Source organism: Myotis lucifugus, unplaced genomic scaffold (genome assembly GCF_000147115.1).
Source record: "Myotis lucifugus unplaced genomic scaffold, Myoluc2.0 scaffold_252, whole genome shotgun sequence".
Taxonomy (NCBI): Eukaryota; Metazoa; Chordata; class Mammalia; order Chiroptera; family Vespertilionidae; genus Myotis; species Myotis lucifugus.
The window spans coordinates 245142-251567 of NW_005871300.1; the positions used below are offsets into that span (position 1 = coordinate 245142).

The 6426-nt window shown below is 35.8% G+C and overlaps 1 pseudogene; it reads left to right on the forward strand.

Moving 5' to 3' along the window:
- The first annotated feature begins 843 nt into the window (after positions 1 to 843).
- Positions 844 to 1536, forward strand: LOC102419849 (annotated as a pseudogene).
- Positions 1537 to 6426: the final 4890 nt, after the last annotated feature.

A 6426-nucleotide genomic window follows, 5' to 3' on the forward strand; every position in this document is an offset into this window, starting at 1 on the left:
ATCATCTATCTATCTATCTATCTATCTATCTATCTATCTATCATCTATCTATCATCTGATCTACCTATCACCTATCTCAATGAACTGTCAAATAGTATCTGTCTGTCCACTGAAATGTAAACTTGATAGGATCAATACCCTATCTAGAATGTCCACAACTATATCACTACTGTCTAGAACAGTGCTTGGCTCTGAGTAGGTAATCAATAAATATTTGTTAAATAAATGAATATGTAATATTTAAAAACAATGCTCTGCATCCCCAGTGCCAATTATAGTACCTTTTAATCATAGGTGCTCAATAAATATTTAGCAAATGATTGAACTCTATTTCTAGAATATTCATAAAAGATGAGTCACCATTTCAGGTTAGATAGAAATATGACAGACAGACAAAAGTTAAACAGACATGACAGGGAGATGAAAAAACATATTTAGAAATATAGAGCCTGAATGATTTATATAACTGGGAGCTGTATATTAACAATATAGCTCAGGCATCTAGACTGATTTCAGCATAAAACAGTGATGGGTAATGGACTATTGTGTTAGAGAATTAGTTAGGAAAGATGAATGTAGAAGATGTTCTAGTACATAATGAAAGTAAATTTGGATGTTGTATGTTAGACAACAAAGATTAACAAACAAGTAAGAAACAGAGGAGAGTGATAAGGAGTTGTTATTTGTGTTTTTATTTAATATTTCCCCCCTCAGGAAGAAGCTGAAAAGATAATTTTACTGGAAGTGTTGAGGAGAATGTGGCTAGAGGAAGGGAAGACAAGGAAGACAATTAGAAGTCTACTTGCTTTGCAGACGCCGCCCCGAAGCCGCCTGTGACCAGCCATGGGGAACCCCACCATGTACTTCAACATTGCCGCCAACGGCGAGCCCCTGGGCCGCGTCTCCTTCGAGCTGTTTGCAGACAAAGTTTCAAAGACGGCAGAAAACTTCCTTGCTCTGAGCACTGGGGAGAAGGGATTTGGTTATAAAGGTTCCTGCTTTCACAGAATTATTCCGAGACTTATGTGCCAGGGTGGTGACTTCACACGCCATAATGGCACAGGCGGCAAGTTCTTCCATGGGGAGAAACTTGAGGATGAGAACTTCGTCCTGAAACATACAGGTCCTGGCATCTTGTCCATGGCAAATGCTGGACGGAACACAAACGGCTTTTTTTTTTCATCTGCGCTGCCAAGACTGAGTGGTTGGATGGCAAACATGTGGTCTTCGGCCGGGTGAAGGAAGGCATGGATATTGTGACAGCCAGGGAGCGCTTTGGGTCCAGGAATGGCAGGACCAGCAAGAAGATCACCATTGCTGACGGTGGGCAACTCTAATAAGTTTGACTTGTGTTTTATTTTAACCACCAGACCATTCCTTCTGTAGCTCAGGAGAACACCCCTTCACCCCGATTTGCTTGGAATGTTCTATAATCTTTGTGCTCTTGCCAGTTTATTGGGTTCCATAATTTCCCTACCCTTTCCCAGTCTAGCTGGATTGCAGAGTTAAGTTTATGAGTATGAAATAAAAACTAAACAGTTGAAAAAAAAAAGAAGTCTACTATAACAGTCAAAGGAAAAGATGGTGAAGGCCTGAACTGAGGCATTGTTAGAGAGGAGGACTTGCATTTGAGACATACTACTGAGGTAACATTAATAAAATATAGAGAACCTATTGTGAAATAACATAAGGAGAAAATAGTCAAAGATGAAGCCCATGAATATGGTTAAGTTCCTGGGTATATGATTTAGCAAGAAAAGAAAAATATTTAGAGGATAAAGGATAATAAGACTGATCTTGACAATTTAGAGTTTGAGTATCTGTTGTCATCTCAAAATGAGGGTGTCCAGATAACCAGTAGGTACTGGACATATTAGAAATTAGATTCCATGTGAATAGAAACAGTGTCTCTTTGACTGCAACCCAGCCTCATGTATAGCTCCTGAAATAAAATTTAGGTTCAATAAGTAATTGTTGGGTGCAATTATTAATAGGAAATTTTTCAGGGAGAAATAAGATAACGTCAGCAGATCAATTATACCTTAAAAATGTCTGTATCTTTATTTAGGTCCACCATCTCTTACAAATGGTAATTGTAGATCTAATATTTGGTAAAAATAAATTAAAGAATAATTTTATTAAGTTACTGTATGAAACTTACTTTACTATTTATACATAGTTAAATTATTTTCTGGATAAAAGAAATTCTAAATTTTAATATTAGTAAATTTTGTCAAATGCCACCATACAATGTATAATTTAGCATTCAATTTTACATAGAAATTTAAGAACACAATTAAATGTTCCCTAACTCTGAATATTTTTGTATTTGATATGGATAAAATTTCTTCCTAATGACATGAAAAGACACATTAATAGAAAGAGGTTACTTTACAACTTTTTACCTATATTACAGAAGGGGCTTGTTGCTCAAATATTGAGGATATCTTTTCATGGGAGCCATCCTTTTTTTCATCCAGACATTTTCAACAGGCTTAAAACATGAGCTGAATCAACTTTTGCATAGGTCATTGAAAGAACACAGAAAATAAAAATTTACAGGAATAATGCAAATATGTAAACTCAATGTTGTAAAAAATAAAATATATTCTTAAGAATCTTTTAGTTCACTTCTACACCCCATATCTACAAATCTAATAGTGAAAGGCAGTTTTATTTATACAAGTCTTCTGAAGAAATGCCAATGAGAAACATAATAGCTCAGTCAGAAAAGAATATTGCACACAGAAAGCTACAAGGTAAAATTCTATCAATGACCCTAGGTTGTGTTTTTCCTTTGTCACACAAAGTCCAGAAAAGTGTTGCCAAAGAGCATTTTGGGTGAGAGTAAAAAGTCCAGACTTTCTTGCCCAACCAAAAAAATCATAATACCAGTCTGTACAATAAACAGTTGTTGGAAATTCATGACTTATTGATTCAATTATTATTAATTTAATAGCAATAACCTACTAACCATTTTATTGAATTGAGGAAATGGCCAAAATACAGATGTCTTATTTTACTTTATACTTGCCAATCTTCAAATTTGCTTTGTATTCTATGTAGATATAATGCAAGAGTGCTATTATAGAAGATACTTTAAAATAAAAATACAAGTATACCAACCAATTAAAAAGCATTCATTATAGCAGTGGTTCTAAACCTTGGCTACACATTAGAATCACCTGGGAATCTTTTTAAAATTCTGATTTCTGGGTCTCATCCTCCTGAAATTCTGTTTCTTTGTTATGGGGTGAGGCCACAACATTAGTAACAAAGAAACAGAATTTCCGGAGGATGAGGCCCAGAAATCAGGATTTTAAAAAGATTCCAAGGTGATTCTAATGTGCAGCCAAGGTTGAGAACCACTGCATTATAGGATCATTTAATCATGTGTTTTACTAACAGATTTCAATGAATTAAAGCACCTAAACTATCCTCTTCTTGAGCTTTGTTGTTCTTCAGCAGGATGGGGAATAGTGTGGGCCATTTGTGCAGGTGGAAAGGGTAGACCTTAACTCACATCTTTTTGGAAGAAGACATGAAAGCAGCCACTGCTGATTTAAACTATATCAGAATTAGAAATTATATAAAGAAAAACTGATGGATGCATTTATCTATATATATAAAAGCCCAGTGACCGGAATGGTGGAATGACCAGAATGATTGGTGGCTATGACAAAAACTGCGCAGCCCACCAGCCTGATCCAGGCCCCAATCATCCCCCAACACCCTGATCGGGGGCGGGGTTGGCTGCCAAACACCTACGGCCCATCTCCCCAGCCGGCCCGGCCCTCAATCGGTCCCCAACAACCTGATCAGGGGTGGGCCCGGACAGCCAACCACCCACAGCCCCCTCCCCCCACCGGCCTGTCCCTATGGACCCCCATTGGGTTGGGTGGGCTGGATTTCCCCACCTGAGCATGAATTCCTGCACTGGGCCTCCGCTATTTTTATAAACAAAAAGAGTGAACATACCCTATGGTGAACCATTCCATTCCTGGATATACTTTACAGAAACAAGTGCTTCCTGTACCAGGAAACATACACAAGAAAGATCATAAGGAAACCTGTTTACTGGAAGTATATTGGTTGAATAATGTGTGCTATGATCAACAATGGAATAGTATGCAGCAATAAACATGAGTTAAGAAAACAGTTGCAAACAATGATATTGCTAATGCATATGGCATAAAGTAAAAAAAAATATATGAAATAACATTTACTGTATGATTCCATGTATATAAAAATTTAAAAACTGAGAAAATTTAGGATAATTTAGAAATAAGTAATTGGATAGTAACTGCTATGGACTATGTTTGTAACTCCCCAAAATTCATATGCAGAAACCCTAATGCCCAATGTGATGCTATTTGAATATGGGCCTTTGTAAGGTCATTAAATCATGGGAGTGAAGCCCTCATGGCGGGGTTAGTGCCCTTATAAGAAGAGATAGGAGCAAGAGCTTGCTTGTTCTCATTGCTCTCTGCCATGTGGTGGGGAGAATGAGAAGAGAGATGTCTGCAAACCAGGAAATAGGCTCTCACCAAGACCTGACTCTGCCAGCACCTTGATCTTGGACTTACCAGCCTCCAGAACTGTGAGAAATAAATGTTTGTTGTGGAAAACATCCAGTCTATGGTAATTTGTTATAGCAGCCCGAACAGTCCCCTAAAATGTGAAGTAAGAGATTGTAAACAAAGTAAGTCAGGGAGTAGTTTTAGAGGAAGGGCTAGTTATTAGGAAGAGACATATTGGGGGAGGGGTTTTGATTTACTGGCAATATTCTATTCCTTGATCTCTCTGGTAAGTATATAGTTGGACATTTTACAATAATTTATTAGGCAGTACATTTGTGGTTTTATGTATCCTTCCTCCTGTGTGTTACACTTCACAATAGATCTGCTTGCAAACAAAAAGGAAGACCAAAAAGGAAATGAGAATAGGATAGTTTTACAGGTAATATTTAAGGGTAGGGGGAGTAAGTACATGGATTAGACTCAAATATGATAAAGTAGAACTGAAAATGACCTGGGCGTGTTGTCCATCAGTGGGCAGTCTTATCTTGCCAGGATGTGCTCAGTCTATTACTTGGCACATAAGTTAGTTAGCTAGAATATAATGCATGCTACAAATTACCTGGGAGCTAAATGTAGAGTCCTTGTAAGACACATGGCAAGCAAATGAAAGCAAATTAGTTACTTGTCTAAAATTATTGAAAAAAAAAAGGATTATAACAAGAAAGGAAAGCAAGTTAAAAGAAAAATGGCTAATTTTTAAAAAGTTAACAATAACATTGAGTCAAAACTAATTATTGTAGTTTACCTTTAAAACAAAAGGGTACTTATAATGCCCTTAATTTACAATGTTTAAATATTTATGAGTTATTTCTAAGAATCCAATTATCTTCAAATACCACCTACATATTTTTGTAATTATGGATTGTTAATAGCACAGATATCCCAGTGGTCAACACTTCTTAAATATCTAAATAGGGAGAGAAAAAATGTTACAGATTGATATCTTACTAGGATGTTTTATTTCTTGTTATTAGTAAAACAAATTTCCAAAATTTCTTAGCGTTCAGGTTTATTTTCTGTTGTATGAAACAATCTACCAAAATAATTCCTCTGAATAATGAGGCCATGTAAGAAATTTGCCTCCTTCTTATTACTTATACTTTACTGAAGTTAAGTAATGTGTTTCTAAATAGTATGTATCCATGAAACTGCTTAGTGACTTGTGACAATAAAAGTACAATTAGGAAGGAAGCCAATGAGGTGTTTGTCTCTATAGCTAAAGTGAAAATAAGAGTTTAAACCAGCGATTTCAGCTGCTGTGCCACAGGATTTTTAAAACATGCAATATCTGACTATTTAGTCAGGGACACTAAGCTCTTTTCCTTTATATTGTCAAATAAAATAATGACAGCAGCCAACACAACTATATCCATCCAATGTGAATGAGCCAACACTATATGTATTTTTGTCAAATAAAAAATTATATTTTTGGTGTGCCATAGAATTTTAGTAATTAATTTATGTGTGCCATGAAATGAAAAATGTTGAAAATCACTGGTTTAGGCAATTAGTTGCTTAATTCAAGTATTCAAACTATTTTTGCTTCAATCACCTAGATAATCAAAAATCAAGTTGCTGGGAATTTTGCCTAAATTTTCTAAGCAGTTTGTTCCATCTTTAAATGGATTTGGCAAAATAAATGTAATACCTGAATTTTATGGTGTTATTATTTATTGGGAAAGCAATGGAACTTGCTATTCTCAGCACTCATATACTAGAGTGCTCTGGATTAAATGAATTACTTAAATTATCTTCTGTTCTTTGCCTCTACTACTTGTCCCTCCTTTGTTCTTCTCTTTCTCTCTTATTTCTAACACATTTTACCCAAACACACATGTTCTTCAAC